The sequence below is a fragment of the Pipistrellus hanaki genome (genome assembly GCF_964339955.1).
Source record: "Pipistrellus hanaki genome assembly, chromosome: 7".
NCBI lineage: Eukaryota > Metazoa > Chordata > Mammalia > Chiroptera > Vespertilionidae > Pipistrellus > Pipistrellus hanaki.
In genome coordinates, this window is record NC_140509.1 from 19,129,778 (window position 1) to 19,145,406 (window position 15,629).

Consider the following 15,629-nt stretch of genomic DNA (forward strand, 5'->3'; position numbering starts at 1 on the left):
CCCGGATGTTTTTTTGTTTTTGTTTTTGTTTTTCCAATTGGCTATACCCTCAGTCGCCTAAGGGGGAACAAACTGAGCCTGGCGGTTGGATTCAAACACTAAACATCATGGAAGAGGGGTTTATAACGCAAGAAGGTGAAACATAAAAGCAAATAGTTTTTAAGTATATATTCAAATCAGGTGTGCTGGATATCTTAAGTAGCGTCCAGAAGAAATAAAGTGAATTTCGAGACTCTGGGATTAAGAAGAAAATCATAGCATCTTTAGAAAAGTCATTTAATTCAGCGACAATTTTAAAAAGTCATTTAATTGCTATCTGAATACCGTTTCCTGAAGTACCCCATAAAAATATAAGGCGGCAGAGGAGTGGGAAGAATATGTATCCCGCAGCTCCAGAGATGGCCTCGTGTGTTAAACAAAATTTTGGACATAATTACTACATCATCTTGCAAACGGGTAAGTTGAGGCTTTCTCGCCCTATAACATCACGGGATCTTTTAAAGTAACAGTTTATTGAAAGAAAACACAAGGAGAAACAAAAAAGTGTGCTAAGTCACTCTTAAGTATCAATCAGAAATTAAATAATAGAGATCAATTGCATTTCCAAGTTTTGTTTTTAGTCTTTTGCTGTTTATATTCTTCCATTTTATTTTTGAGGTATAGTTTATATACAGTAAATCTTAAGTGTACAATTCAATTAAATTTTATTATGCATACACCCAAGTAACCACCAGTGCATAATAAAGAACATTCTCATTGCCCCAGCATGTTTTTAATTTTATAGAACAGGAAACAGAAATACCAGATTGCCCAGTACTAGTCATCTGGTCATTCTATATCTGAAATTTTGGCCAAGCTACTTATTAGCTTGTTTGAGGGTCTCCAAGGCAGATGGTGCCCTTTCAGGTATTCTAAGTATAATCTGCCTAAACAAACAAAAATGCCATCTATTTGTATGCATATATGTATTTTTAGTTATTATACAGTTTATAGTTTTGTATTATCCTAGTGGACAGATAAACTGATCCTTAGAGAAATAAGACCAGCTTCTCATGATTGCTTGATTTTCTTTTAACAGGGAAATAAAATAAAATTCTAGAATGAGGATTCTGCATGCAATCTATAATAAAATCATAATATGCTAATTAAATCAGAGGACCTTCTGGACAAAACCGCAGCTGTGAGGGCCCAGCCCTTGTACCAATTTCTTGCATTGGGCCTCTAGTTATAACATAAGGGATAATTATAACTTAAGAGTGTCTTTATCACTTGATCATAATTGTCATATTGTGGATATATTGAAGGCAATACTAATAATATTCTCTGCTCTGGAAACCACTTGAAATTAACAGTGAAAGAACCAGGAAGCTTACTTCAAAGAAAACTCAAGTAAATTTGCAATAGAAAGTGGAGTGGGATAATGAAAACCACATTTGACTCTAACACACTTCTCTGGGCTTTAGTTTCCTCATATAAATATGAGAAAATTAAAATATTCCTAATAATCTATCCCATTCAAACATTCCATGAGCCTTTGGTAATTTTGAAAACTGTAATGACAATTCTATTTACAAAGTCCTTAATATCATCATCTTTAACCATGAAGGACATGCGGATATTTGGTTATTTATTTATTTATTTATTCTCATTTTTTAAATTAAGGTATTATATGTCAATCCCCCCCCCACTCCCTCATATGCCCTCCCTCCCCAGAGTTTTGTGTCCATTGGTTATGCTTATATGCAAGCATACAAGTCCTTCGGTTGATCTCTTATCTCCCCCATATCTCCCTACGATATTTGGTTATTTAAATGGTGCTTCTCTCTTCTTTTCTTAGAGGCATGAGATGTTTGAGTACAGAAAGGATGTTTTCTTTGTTATCTCCTGCTCCTTCAAACTGAGGGGAGAATAATCAATCAGATTGTTACTTTTTAAGTAAAGTTAGAGGCATTTGTACATATCTCATACAAAGTCCAGCTGAGTTTAGCCAATGGCTCTTTTCCATTTCTTATTTACAATGAAGAAGCACATGTAATACAATAAAATAGTGTATCTATGGTTTTCTTTTTTTGTTCACATTCTTGCTTTCCCCCTTTTCTCTCCCGAGGCCTTGACAGACCTAAGGCAATCTCTAAAGCTGAACAAACACTAGGGGGCTTTCTGGAAGGCAGAAGTTTGCAGGAAAAGCAATTGCAAAATGTATGTAATACTTCCACTTTTCTGTGTCCTTCAACAAAAAGTACCCAAAAGCACTATATAATTTAAAAATATTTCATAAATATTATTTATGCTCACTATATATATATTTAATATCCTAAATAGCCCATGATTTCAGCACTCAGGAAAGCACCATAATCCATTATAGACCTTAAACACTCAAAGTCCACAAAAGCTTAGACTTCAAAAATTCTCTCTAGTGCCAGAGCAGGTTAAGGCATAATCTGTAGGTCCGGGCTTGCCCTGGCCATGCAGATCTATTCTCTTCTGTGATGTGGACTAGTCAGAATCTTCTCTTGATGCTGTACTCTGGGGTCATGACCACCAAGACAAGCAGACTTTCTTTCTCTTTCTGGCTGTTCTTACTAGTTGTATAACTGGAAACAGCCTACTTAATCATTCTGTAATTCAGTTTTCTCACCTTTAAAATGAAGATAGAAGTATTTAGTTCAAAGGATGGTTTGAGTATTCGGTGAGGTAATAATAGATATAAAATACTGAGAAAAGTTCCTGGCATCTAGTGAGCACTAAATAAATGGTAGTGGTGATGGTAGTATTAGTGACTGGAGAGGGGTCAAGAGATATTGGGGAGAAAAGAGAGAATCACCCTGGTGCATTACTGAACAACTCAGACAATCAAATTCAAGTCCTTCCCACTCCTTTTCAAAAGTTGATACTATAACCAATCCAGGCACTTTTTTGAGAGACCTTGTTTGCTACAAATCCATCTGGCTAAAAGGAATAATACATGCATAGGTTGTCTGGCTCCAAATCTGCCAGTGTTGAATATAATCAGAGGCATTTGATATATGTTTAATGGAAAGTGAAATGGTCCCTGGAGTTAGCTAGTGTGTCTTATATAGTCCCATAGCTTCTGCCCTGTCTTTTGCTTCCTAGAAGCTTTTGTGTTAGTTATGCTACAAAAGGTAGGAAAATCCAGAAGCCAGAGAGCATTGGTGACACTGATTTGTCTATGAAAATTGACAACACAGTTGGGCCTACCAAGAACTTGTGACTCATTGTCATTTGCCAAGGTTAATTTCAGCAATCTAGGTTCTTAGCCACTGAAAATTCATCCCCATTCTAAATTGCACAACTTCACTGAGGCTCTGATTGAAGAACTCTGCTTCAGGGCAGAGAGCCACAGATTTGCAGGAGGAAATTTCTAAAGCCATAATGAGTGAATATAAATGCAGTATATGAGATTTTCTAATAACTTCATTCTCTTAATCTGTCTAGATTTAAGGATGCATTTTAAAAAGTATAGTCCCTTAATTCTTTATATTGTGCCTATGTCATGAAATGAAAAGATTTAGCCATATCAATCAAGCATTAGTTGACCATCTGTACACCTAATTCTTCTGTCTTTGACCACAGACTCTAGATCAGTGCTGGCAATAGAAATAATACAAGTTGCTGAAACCGGTTTGGCTCAGTGGATAGAACATCAGCCTGTGGACTGAAAGGTCCCAGGTTCGATTCCAGTCAAGGGCGTGTAGCTTGGTTGTGGGCACATTCCCAGTAGGGGGTGTGCAGGAGGCTGCTGATTGATGTTTCTCTCTCATCGATGTTTCTAACTATCTCTCTCCCTTCTTCCCTGTAAAAATCAATAAAATATATTTTTTAAAAGAAATAATACAAGTCATTTATATAATTTTCTAGTATCTACATTTTAAAAAGTAAAAAGAAACACATTAAATTTATTTAATAATATATTTTACTTTACCTAATATGTCCAAAATGTCATTTTTACATGTAATCAATATTTTATAAGTATTAATTAGTTATTTTTTTGTACTAAGTCTTAAAAAATCTGTGTTTTTTTATACTTACCCCATCTCAATTCAGATGAGCCACATTTCAGGTGTTCAGTCAGCATATGTGGCTAGTGGCTATCATATTATCATGATTTTAGAGTATAAAAATCTATCTTTTAAAGTAGCTACGATTTGACTTGAACAGTCATTTATTGAACATGTACTATACATCAGATAGCATGTATGTACTTTATCATATAATTTTATTTACTCTTTATAATACCTTGCAATGTGGTTATTTTTAATCCTCATTTTACAGATGAGGAGACTAGAGTTTAAAGATTACAGAATCCTATACCAGTAAGGGACATAGGCAAGATTTGAACCCAGGTCTATATGGCCACATCCAATAGCATTTAAAAAAAAAAAATGAACATAGCCAATTGTCATGACTCAGTGGTTGAGTGTTGACCTGTGAACCAGGTGGTCATGGTTTGACTCCTGGTCAGGGCATATGCCCAGGTTGCAGCAGCTCAAACTCCAGTGTGGAGCATGTAAGAGGCAGCTGATCAATGATTCTCTCTCATCATTGACATTTCTCTCTCTCTCTCTCTCTCTCTCTCTCTCTCTCTCTCTTCCTTTCTCTCTGAAATCAATAAAAAGATATTTTAAATAAAAACAATGAGCCCTCACCAGTTTGGCTCAGTGGATAGAGCATCGGCCTGTGGACTGAAGGGTCCCAGGTTCAATTCTGGTCAAGGGCATGTATCTTGGTTGCAGGCATATAGGTGGTGTGCAGGAGGCAGCTGATCAATGTTTCTCTCTCATTGATGTTTCTAACTCTCTATCCCTCTCTCTTCCTCTCTGTAAAAAATCAATAAAATATATTTTAAAAAACACCAAAAATAAACAATGAATATATTTAAATATTAAGTGAACAGATATTTTATATTTTAAAATATTTGATTTTAAAAAACAATCCGTTGTATCTTACCTTAATGCATTGTAGATTTTCTTACTCATTCTACTGTTTAAGGTGTAAAGAGACCTTTCTCTGGACATGATGAATACCTTCTGCTGACTTATAGATGGGCTAGCATCTGTATGTGTCCTGTAACATTTTTTTATTCATTCATTTAATCAATTATGTGTGAGCTAGGTAAAAGAGAGTAAATTAGCTACTATTTATAATCAGTTTTTAATTTACCTTATCCTTCAAGTAAACAGCACAGCATCATTGTGAAGTGTCAAAATATTTAAAATGCCTGTCTTTGTGCAACCAACATGGCTTTGTGATGCTGGTATTTACTCACACTATAAATTATACTGTCTGTATTTTATTTCAGTGTGTGGTGGGGCGGGGGTAAAAGATCAAAAGTTTACAGTCAAATATGGAAAATAAGGTGCAAGTACAAATAATCATGAAAAAAAGCAATGTGTGGTCTAGGCATGGTACAAAGTCCACCTGCATTAAAAATTGCAGATGTAAACTTACACAGGAGTGGTGAGGTAAAGCTAAAAAAAGTTGATGTGAGGATCAAAAAGTGGACAGTATTTTTCCAGGAAGGTGGGGCAGCCATGACATTGTAAGCAAAATGTAAAGGCAACGATGACCAAGTTCTAGGAAAACGAAAGTAGCTGGAATGATGGGTCAGCACAAGAGGTGAGTGCAGGGTAGGACTGGAAGCATTGGGTGCATGTACCATGCCTGACTGTAGAGGAGACCGAACAGCAGAGTGAGAAAACTGAGCTAGATTTAGAAGGCAAAAGAGAGCCATGCATGACTTGTGAGCAAAAGAGAGACAATATCAAATTGTGCTTTAGGAAGATTAATCTGGCCAGAGGATGGGTTACTTAGAATGGCTTTCTTAAATTGGATTTTAAAAAAATGATGCCTGAAATGGGCATTCAAAGAAAAGACAAAAAGAAAATGTTGAGAGTAAGACATTTCAGAGAAAAAAAATGGACAGATCTAAAAGCTATTTGAATGGAAATAGGAATGAGGGAGAGAGGGGGATAAGAATTACATATTTGTATATAGAATAAATAGATGTGCCTCACACACAATGCCACAAGGGCTTACAAAACACATGTAGATGTTAATGATCTTTAAGATCTTAATTTCGAATGAATAGTTGTTTTTGCATATAAGACAACAGAAGAATAGAAATTTAAAAGATAACCCACTCTCTCAAAATACCAATAGTTAGGAGATTATAATTTTGACATTTAGTTCCTAAACTTTGTCCAGGACAATATGGAAAAGAAAGGAAAATTTTATTTACTGAACTTTAAAACAGAATATATATAAAGTATACCTCAATAAAGCAAAGTGTATATATATATATGATATGTCAATCAAGTTTAGTCTAAAAATCTAAGCAAAAACAAATAAATCATAAAAGCATAATGGCTATATCTGCTCAGCTGTCAGTGTTGGAGGAGAGCCAGGTCTCTTTGAAGTAGGCTGAATATTAATTTTAATTGGCTCTGTGCCATTTGACTGAGAAACTGGAGTTCCTGTCTACAGCACTCACAATTAGTTTGGTAGACCAAAAGACCAGGGTTTAGGAAAACGGAATTTCATTGCATCCTCTACCACTGAATATTTGACAAAATGGGAGTCGGATTTCAAAGATGCTTGGGATACAAAGCTCCAGAAATGGTTGCATTGATTACTTACTTGCCCTTTATAGGAATATACTGAGATCACCTCCTTCATCCCCCACTCCAGCTCATACCCACAGTCCACTTTAGCACCTTTCTACATCCCTATAGCTCAATTGTGGGAATCTTTAGATAAGAAGAAATACAAGCTATATTCTTCTTCTTTCAGCACTCTAATATGCTGTTGGTTTTAGAAAGTATAGAAAAACTGTTAACACTCTAACTTTGTATTTTAAGTGCTATAAAGATCAAAACAAAACTCTCTGACAAGCTGAGAGGTTTAATCTTTATCCATTCTCCCTACTCTTTCACTGGATTCTTTGATAAGCATCCAAAAAATATCTCTGATCTGAAACAAAAACCAGATGGATATTTTTCCTGTCCTATGTTCATGCGCGCGCGCACACACATACACACACACACACACACACACACACACACACACACACACAGAAGGTGTTGGCTTACAGCCTCAGAGGTCTGGGGATGATGGCTTTGAAAATAACCATTCTTTATGCACTGCCATGCTTTAATGCCATCTTCATTAATTGGAATTGCAAAGTCAGCCAGCAATACTCATTAAAAAAAATTAATATGAGAGTGCATACTAGAATTTTAGTGCTGGAAGTCACCTCAGAGGCCAGTTCATAAAAAGCCCCATTTCATAGTCTAGACAACTGAAGCCCTGAACAATTCAGTTAGATTCCAACATCAATATACTTAATGCAAAAAAAAGAGATGTTTTTCTTTTTATTTCTACACAAGATCCTGGAAAGAAAGGTAAATTTGAACAAATCAAACTTTTAGAATTGAAAAATACAGTTTTTGAGAGGATAAATTAATGAACTGATTAAAAGCAGAATGGATACATTTGTAAAGAGAATTAGTAAGATAGAAGATGGAACTGAAGAAAATGTCATATGCAGCAGAATGGGGAAAATGATAAATGTAAAAGAAGTTAAATGCAATGAATGATAGAATAAAAAGGTTCAAGTAAATATAATGGGAATTACAGATGGATAAAAATAAAGGAAATAAAACAAATAATACTTAAGAATTTTTCAGAATTGATCAAAGACAAGAATCCTCAGATTAAAGAATCATAATGAACTCTGACCTTAATTACTTCCAAAAGACATGATCTCCAAATACAGCCACATTGAAGGTTAGGGCATTAGCATATAAGTTTAGAAGCTATATAATTCAGTCCATAGTAGATTCCTGAAGCATGCATTTTGGGAAAAAGGAAATTAAATATAGAAGTAAGGAAAAAACAATGGTGAGCAAAGAAATTGATAAACACAGAAGATAAATCTAAAGTGTTGACTCTAAAAATCAATACTACTAATAATAACTAATTTGGAGGGAAGTAAAAACTAAATGGAAATAACTAGCTTCGCCTAATAATGCTTTCTACGATGATGGAAATTTTCTATATCTGCTCTGGTCAGGATAGTAGCCATTAGCCACATGTGGCTATTAAGCACTTAAAATGTAACCAATACAATGATTTTTTAATTTTATTTAACATTAATTAAATTTAAATAGCCACTTTGTGGCTAATGATGATCATATTAAAGAGCTCAGCTTTAGACAATAATGTGACAAATGGCTAAAGTAGATCAAATTTAAATATTGTAAAATCTTTGTTTATTCATAAGGAAAATGGATATTTTGAAGGCAGTTATTCATGTTTAAAATTTAAAGATAAAGACTAAAAAATTGAAGTAGAAAGTATCATTTCTAAAGTAGTAGATGGAAAAGAAAAGTCAAATACTGTCATACAAAAACAAAATACTGTGTAATCCATGTCTTACACAGAATATAGGAAAAGAGATGGAAAAAAATCAAAGAAAACATGATAAATAGAAAGCATAAGAAATATGACAGAAAGAAATAAGAAATATGACAGAAAGAAATAAGAAATACACTGGTTTATTCTTTCAGTGGAATACAGAAATTGAATGTAGCCTCATATGTCTAGAGAATACTGAGTGCCTGGCTGGAGTGGCTCAGTGGTTGAGTGTCAACTTATGAACCAGGAGGTCATGGTTTGATTCCCAATCAGGGTACATGCTCTGGTTGCAGGTTCGATCCCCAGTGTGGGGCATTCAGGAGACAGCCAATCAATGATCAATGATTCCCTCTTATCATTGATGTTTCTATCTTTCTCTCTCCCTTCCTCTCTGAAATCAATTATATATATATATATATATATATATATATATATATATATCCATCCCACTTTTTCACTCAGTATTTTATATATAGAGAGAAATAATACTGAGCAAAAAAGTGGGATAGCAAAAGACATGTACTTTTATATAACGTTTCAAAACGTGTTAATAAAGAGTAATCGTTTATTAATTTACTAGAGGCCTGGTGCATGAATTTGTGCACCAGTGAGGTCCCTCAGCCTGGCCTGCACCCTTTTGCAATCTGGGAATCCCTCAGGTGATGTCAGAGAGCCAGTTTTTGCCCGATCCTATAGGCCAAGCCAAGGGACTCCACTGGTGCACAAATTCATGCACCGGGCCTCTAGTAAATGAATAAATTATTATTAACACACAAAGTATCAACTCTAACAATATGTATTAAAATGAATGGTGCAATCCAACTTCAGGATAGTGGTTTCTTCTGGAGGAGCGTCAAAGGTAAAGGGAGATCTGTAGCTGAAAGTATTTTAAAAGATTTGAAGCAAACATGACAAAATGTTTACATAAATTTAGGTGGCAAGTTCTTCTGTTTCAAACTATATCTTCTGAAACTGATAAGAGTTTTAAACTATTATCTTTCATAAATAAAAATCTAAATTCAAAAGAAATACAGTACACCAAACATTTATATATTTTCATCTTTTTTCTGCATTGAACTATTTCTCTCTGACTAGTTTAGGTCATAGGACTTGAATTTGATTTCCTGTCACTTAGAAAACATCTGCCCACAAAATAATAATCTAACATAATAAATTCTCACAGCAGAGGACTAAGGAGCTGGACAGCCCAGTTCCACTGGGAAGTTCTATTTCCTTCGGACAGAGGTCAACAACTCATTTTACTGTGTTCTGTTAATGGGTCAGTGAATGGATTGGGGGCCATTGGCAGCTGTGGAAGAGGAAAAGGGAGAAGAGAGAGGGAGAGGAGAAAGTTTTGGTTCAGAGCTACCAATTGACTGCTCACTCCCAGCATATCCTTGTAGTAGAAAGCAGGATGGAATGACCTCATCTCTTTGCTTTGACATTTTTCTATTGCTCCTTTTATTGTATTGCAATTATTGTTTACATGTCTGTCTCCCCCACTGGACCATGTCTTGACCTGAATGCTTAGCACAATGCCTGAAATAAAGCAAGCCCTAATGAATGAAGGTTGAATTATCGTTGAATACACAGCTTCAGATCTTAAGTCATTTCTTCTTGGCATCTTATTTAAGCCCCTCTCCCCCCGCCTTCCCCAACCTTTCTCCTTTGCTTTACCACCTTCTTGGATCCTTTTTCAGGCCCTCACAGTTTGAAATATTTAAGCCTTTTCAATCATTACCTCTAAGCTGGGACACTCAAACTAGCCTCGGCTTCACAGAGTTCTGTGTCAACCTGACTCTTTTTACTTTGTGGGAACTCTGGCAGGGAGCTATTGTCAAGAGGATTCATGCCCTACCTCCCATGTTCCAGGCTGAAGTGTGGAGGCCCAGCCACCTTCTCACACCCAGTCCTGATCTTCCAAAGTCAGCACTGGTCTGATAACAACCCTGTCTTTTCAAGAGAAACCAGCAGGTGCTTACAGTTGTGGGTGGTACTATCTTAATGGAGATAGCAGTCTGGCCCCCAACATATTTTCTGTTATCTGTGCTGTGGGAAATGGTCTATTGATTTGGCTGCCATTGAAGGGATTTTCCAGCAAAGACATTTATGCAAATGGTCTGTTTGGATGACTGGTCCCACCTTGAGCCTGCTTGCTCATTGGACATCCAGCGTGGGAGACCTGCTGGCCTTTTGGCAGTGAGCTGTTCTGGAACCTTACTGAGGTGAGGCAGGGAGTGTAAGTGAAGGTCAGACATTTGCACACTTGATGAGACAGACACAAGTGGGCAAAGCCACATGTGGCTCACTTAGAAGAAGCCCGCTATTGCCTCAAGAGTGCATATGTATCTCTCCCTTTCACAGATTGGGGTGGCTGTGGCTGGCCAAGGAAACTAATAGCCAGTCTTGTTGGGTCCTGGGCAGGTCTGCAGTCTCTGGAGGGTCACCCCTGGGAGGTTCAACTGTCTAGTTCTGCTCCTCCCTGTCACAGGCTCTAACCTGAGCAAAGCAGGACAGAGCACAAGGGCCTATGGCATTAGCGAGCTCTGCTCTCTTAGAACCTCCATAGCATCATCTGTTGTACCAGAACATCCGTGATAAGCTCCAGCAGCTAAAGGAACACCAAAGCCACAGCTACAGCAAGTTCTGCAGCACTGGGGCTTCTCTGGGAGTCCTTTCCTCAATAACATTGTTCCTCACCTATTGCCATTCCAGCCGCTCTCTGCTGTAGACATAGAAACAGAGTACAGGGTGCTCTATGTTAAGCTGGCCTACATATGGTCTACCTTCACCCTCCCATCACCAACTGGGGTGCAAAGGAAGAAAAGGAACCCCAGTCTTACTGACCCACAGCCTCCAGACTGCTCCAGAGGGAAGACTATGCACCAGGAACAAACTGTGAACTATTATCTCCCATGCGACACAAAAGACTTGCCTGAACACTGTGTCAAGAAACTTGATCAAACTTTAGTCTGGCTTTCTCCCGTATTAATCGAATGTCCCTAAAGATGACCCCAATCCCTGTGTCCCTAAAAGTGACCTTAGCCCCTCTGCTGAGTCTTTTCTCAAGAAACCACAATTCTGCCAAAAACCACAAACTGTGCTTTGTAGCCAAACTATTTTCAGTAACTTTCCATCTCTCCCTAGCCCTATTTGTTCTCCCCTTTGCACTCCCCTAAGTCCCTGTTAGTTATCTCTAAATGGGCTAACTCCCTTTCACCCCTTATAAAAACCTTTGTCTTAGTTGGTGTTGAGTTCACTTTATCTTGGATTTTCTCTTCCCTACTGCAGTGACCTGAGTAAAATCTGTCTTGCCAACCTAACAAGTACCCAATGCTGTTTCTCTTTGATAGGACATGTCTGTAACGTGTACTGATGGCCTTAGCCCTCATACTCCCAGGCCAGAAACCAGTGGAACCATCCCAGGTACCAAAGAGGATCCATCTGGAGTCCACTGGGCTCCAGTGGAGATCTAAGCACCTGCTCACCATCACAGAGAAGCCTGCCATCAAGAGGTGCCTAAAGACACTTTACCACAATACTTCAGTCTATGAAGATGTGGCCAGGTGACTTCAGGAGCAGGGATGTGTCCGTCATGCATATCAGTGTCAAACCAAGTTCAAGGCCCATGAGGTGGCCTGCAAGATTGCCCACATGGCCATCCCACACTCGGAGAGCCCCTCAAGGCTGCCCCTTCTACAAAGCAGTTCACAGGCAGCAGCAGCCCAGACCACCTCCGGGAGCCAAATCAGCTTTGTAATCTCAACCACCACCACTGGCTGACCCAGGGAAGGAAAAAAGGCAAGGAGCAAGAAGGTGGGTGAGCAGAAGGATACTCTCCATAGGAGCAGCAGGAGGCACCAGAACTGGAAATGGAGATAGAGATAGAGGATCATTTTAAGCTGGAAATAGAAGCACTAGAGCTGTCCAGGGGCCTCTGTCCTGAAAGCCCAGGTGGACAAAACAACTGGGATGGACATAAGTCAGGATGTCCAAAGGACTGGGACAGGTAAGTGGCCCAATGTGTTCTACCAAAGCCTTGATGCCACAGAACTGAGAGGAGAAGGAAATCATAAATTATAAAACCAAGGTTGGTTTCCACTCAAAGTTCTTGGAAATTTAAGAAAGCTTGGTTTCACTACAGATGCTAGAATTGGAAGGGACAGCTGGAGACCATCTTTGGCCATTGCATTTTACAGATAAGAAAATGAATCCAGAAGAAAATCATTTGCAGAAGGTGACACTCCCAGTTAATGCAAGTGGACTTCTGCAAGTCCACTTCCTGGAGTCCCTCCACCATGCTTATCCTTTACCACTCAGCTAAAGGGAAAATTCTTATCAGTCTACTCAATTTGGTACCCCCTCCTCTAAGTAGCCATATGCCCAGCTTTAATTGTGTCATGTCTTACTGTTTTTTAACTATTGGTTTGCTCATCTTTTTACCCAACTGAAATTCTTGAAAGCAAAGACTGTAGCCTTTTCACCTTCACATACCTAGTGCCTAGTACATAGCAGGCACACAAAAAGTTTAGTGAATAACTGATCTCAAGGATATACGCACTATCCAGGAAGGAGAGGTTGGAAGATGACTTCTTGCCTTGAAGGATTCCCTCAGCATTACCTGTATATTTCTCCCAGTTTTTAAGTACTTTATCTGAGCTGGGGAAACTGGAATCATTGACTGTCAGATGCAAGGGACTTCAGTACTCAAGAGAAGCAGGGTGGGATAGTAGCTGGGAAAGTAGGATGGAGAATGGGAAGCAGAAGTCATAAAGGAGAGAAGATGCTAGGTAATTGGTTTTGAAAATGGAGAAAGGGACCCCAGCCAAGTGGTATCCGGAAGTTGGAAAAGGCAAGGAACAAAGTGTACCTTAGAGCCTTCAGAATGAACATAACTCTGCCCACATCTTGACATTAGCACATTGAAACTGATTTGAGACCTCCAAAACTTCAAGATAATAAATTTGTATTGTTTTATGCCACTAATTTTTAAAAACATGTTTTTATTGGTTTGAGAGAAAGAAGAAGGGAGAGGAAGAGAGAAAATCATTCATCAACTGCCTCCTGTACAACACCCCAACTGGGGATTGAGCCTGCAAACCAGGCATGTGCCCTGACCGAGAATCAAACTATGACCTCCTGTCGCCACTCAATCACTGAGTCACACCAGCTGGGCAAAGACACTAATTTTGTGGCAATTTGTTACAGTAGCAATAGGAAACTAATACAGGTTATTAGTATTTGAACAAGGTTAGTACAGAGAAGGACAGATGTGTGTATGTGTGCATGTGTGTGTACAAGTGTAAATGTAGATGTTTATGAAAATGCATATGACTTTATGGGTGATAAAATCGGCACTCAAGAAATTTAAAATAGAACTAAGATGCTTAGATCTGCCACTATAAAATGCTCGGACTATAAAGCAGCCACACACCTGTAGTCAGTTTCTTACAGTCCTCTTTAACGATCCAGACAATTTGTTTCCCTTCTGTTGGGGATGGCCAGACACTTTATACAAACATACTGCAAGCTTAGAGTGTTAGAAACATTAACCTCAGTGCTTTATTCTCTGGAGGGGAGAAGGGAGGGTTAACATGGGAAGAAGAAAGAACGCCTGAAGAAATTCAGGTGAAAAAGCAGGATGGATAATCATCATCCTCAGTTGGCTGGGCCTGGAATAACAGGTGCCAGCTGATGGCTTGGCCAGAAACTCAGCTGCCTTTGTGCCTCCTGCTGCTCTGCAGGCTGGTTCTGCTCCATGCCACAGCAAGGTTGGAAGCTCTGGTCCCACTCCAGGCAAAAGACCTCACCTCAGTCGACACACAGGTAGTGGAGCAAGCAGCAGCCAGTGGCCACCTCACAGATGCGCTTTGCCCAGCATAGTGCTTTGTCCTGGAGACACTGCCACTGGCCTCTCAACTACCTGAAGGCCTGCCCAGTGGCGCCCTCACAGTTGAGAGCCGCTAGTTGAAATGCAACTCTTCAGGGGTGATGGGTTTGTGGAATGGGGCTGACAGCCATTGATGGAGAGGGTATGTTCCCTCACCGATGAGGACAGGCCCCCTATTTTTTTTTAATTGGGAAAGGGCATGCTTCTATCTCTCCTATTGCCAAGCTGACTTTCCTCCAATACATGTGGATTATGGCTGAATCCTGGGAAGCTGACAAACATTTAGATAGAGTGAAGGTCAGGACCAGCATGGCTTGAGGAATTACTGGAAAGTATAGACACCCATTTGGATAGTTCTTTTTCTAACTTTTAGGGCTGGGCACCTCAGTGTGTGTGCCTCCAGGAGCCCCAGCACACTGGGAAGCCACATTTGGTCCAGAACCTCTTCATGACCCACTCTTTGTCAGGCTGCTTTTCCTGGAGGTACTGAAATTTGGCACAGATGGCATCCATACCTCACAGAAGGCACGCCTACCTCTAGATCTGCCTTCCCCAGTAGCTTGGCCACACAATGCAGAAGCACCGAGGAGGCCGGCTGATACAGTCCACTGGCCACTTTCTGAGAACCAGAGAGAACCAACTTCATGTGTGTGACTTTCCTTTGAAGTTGCATTGGGAGTTAGAGGTGCCATTAAGCAGAGTTGGGCAGATGTGTGGGTGTATATGCCTTTCCCAATGAAATACTTATTTCCCAGGCAAGTGTGAGTACCAGGAAGCTCAGGGCTGAGTTAGCTAATGAGTATCATGCCTACCATTATGAATTGGCCAAGGATACGAATATAATTACACCTGTGTAAACCACACATCAGCAACTTCTGTTCATTTTCTTACAGATTCAGTCTACAGCAGCAGTCATGCCACATCCATTTATGGCTAGGGTTCAGGATCTGAAGAAGGGGCTGATGCACAAATGAAAACACTAGAAAGAGATATGAATTTAGAAGGCATAGGAGGCCAGGAGGAAACGTCCCTCTAGTGGAGAAGCTCTCTGAAACCCTGGACCTGTCAGCTTTTATTTAATTTTAGATACACATCTTGCCCTCAATTAAGCAGGGCAAACCGATAGGAGACAGCCTATCTCAAAGGTCAGTAGAATATCAGTAAAGACTTACTTTGAGGCTATTAGGTCAGGAAATTGCTTCGAGGCATCACTATCTCAACAGAATAACTGATGCATGGTGTTAGCCCTGCTAATCACCCAAGGTTCATTGGCCTTCTGAGTTCCTTGTTGGACTTTCATAAT

General features: G+C 39.1%; 1 long non-coding RNA gene across 1 annotated transcript; it reads left to right on the forward strand.

Moving 5' to 3' along the window:
- The first annotated feature begins 67 nt into the window (after positions 1-67).
- LOC311625262 lies at positions 68-13,915 on the forward strand. Its single transcript, XR_014795460.1, has 3 exons — positions 68-456; positions 2,108-2,199; positions 11,790-13,915. It is a non-coding gene; the product is annotated as an uncharacterized lncRNA (long non-coding RNA).
- The last annotated feature ends 1,714 nt before the right edge of the window (positions 13,916-15,629 follow it).